At 43.9% G+C, this 1545-nt stretch overlaps 1 protein-coding gene across 1 annotated transcript in view; it reads left to right on the forward strand.

The window, feature by feature from the left end:
- The window catches only part of ESR1 (estrogen receptor 1), a 427711-nt gene that overhangs the window by 233938 nt on the left and 192228 nt on the right, over positions 1–1545 (forward strand). The gene's annotated exons all lie outside the window — the stretch shown is intronic.

Here is a 1545-nt window from a genome sequence, read left to right on the forward strand (position 1 = left end):
GAGCCCAGCAGATTCTAAAGTATGAGATTTCTTACTTTCGCTGCAAGTTCCACTAGCTATAAGCCTTCAAACTTTTAAAATATTCCCACCTATGTGGTTCAGAGTTTTAGAGCTCTCCCCTGAACTTGCTTTGTCTGGTATTTTGTGGTATTGCTGACAGAGCTCTTTACTGTACCTCTACCCTATCCGCCAACAAGCCCCACCTCCTCAGTTCTTTTCTGACATATGTTTTTGAAATGCTCACTTAAGGTCATGAGTCTCAAAGTAGGGACAGGTGGAGGCAGAGAGAGCTGTTAGAAGATAACTATAGTAATTTAGGTAAGAAATGGGGAATGTGACAACCCTGACCATATTTTGAATGTATCTTGAAGTTAATGCTAACAGGATTCTCCTCACCATTTTGAAAATATGGTCAAGGAGGACTCCAAGTACTCTGACTTGATGAACTAAAATGTAAAATTGGTCAACACCTTGTATGGCAAAGTCTGTAATAGAACAGATTTTTTTTCCTGGTAATCTTGTCAAAAACAATTTTGGTGGATGGTGGAGTGAAGGCCTAATTGGAGTGGGTTCTTGAGAAAATGAGGAAAAAGGAACTAGAAACAGTGAGCATAGTCAATTATTTGAAGAGAAGGAGTAGGAAGAGAAATACCTTGAGTAGGTGTGGGGGTTGGGCTGCAGAATGGAGTACCATCTAGTGATTTACAGGAGGATTTTTTACTCCTAGGAGCACGAGCAGAAAAGCAATGTGTGTGCAGCTTCTATGGGTGCGCAGGTGTGAGTCTGTGGGGATTTCCTCAAATGGTCTCAATCCTTAGAGAATTAGAAGCAAGGTCTTGCTGACTGAGGGCAAGTGTAGTGGAGAAGGAGTAAGAGTTTTTAGAACAGAGGGGGAGGTATGAAAAGAGTGCTCTAGGAGAGAGGGACAGCGAATGGATGAGGGGAGAGTAGTATGGTTGCTTGGCTTCGTTTTGGGCCCACTTGAGGTTTGGGTCATCAAGGGGACTAACTGGTCAATGTGATCATGGTTTTTCCTCCAGTCTGCTGTGCTTAGCTCATGGGTAGCAGGCAGAGTTGGATTTAACCAGGGCAGAAGTTCTGGCAGGTGAGTGTGATGAATTAGGAGAGGGACAGGAGAGTTGAGACTCTATGCAGAAAATTACCCTAATGATTGACTTTGGGAAACCATATAGGTGAGGAGGAGAGAGGGGACATTGTGGAAAGGCAAAGGATCACTGAGCAGTCTGCTTGTACCTCACAGTTAGAGCCGAGAGCTTCTTGGGTCTGCTACATCAAGAGAGTCTCTAACATAGCCTTCGTGTGGATGTCTTGGAGTTGGTTCACAAGTGTGTTTGGAAGCTAGCAGAAGACATACATTCTATGTGGCTGTATCCTGAGGCCTTCTAACCTCCAGGAGACTCAGATGGAAGAATTTCTGTTGTTGCTTAGAACTAAAATAGGTTATCTTGGCCCACACCAATTCAACCCTGTGTTCCCTGAGAGGACCAGTGTGTTGACTCCTCTGTTTTCCTATCTGCTTTGGTA

This window comes from Chrysochloris asiatica, unplaced genomic scaffold (assembly GCF_000296735.1).
Source record: "Chrysochloris asiatica unplaced genomic scaffold, ChrAsi1.0 scaffold00271, whole genome shotgun sequence".
Lineage (NCBI taxonomy): Eukaryota > Metazoa > Chordata > Mammalia > Afrosoricida > Chrysochloridae > Chrysochloris > Chrysochloris asiatica.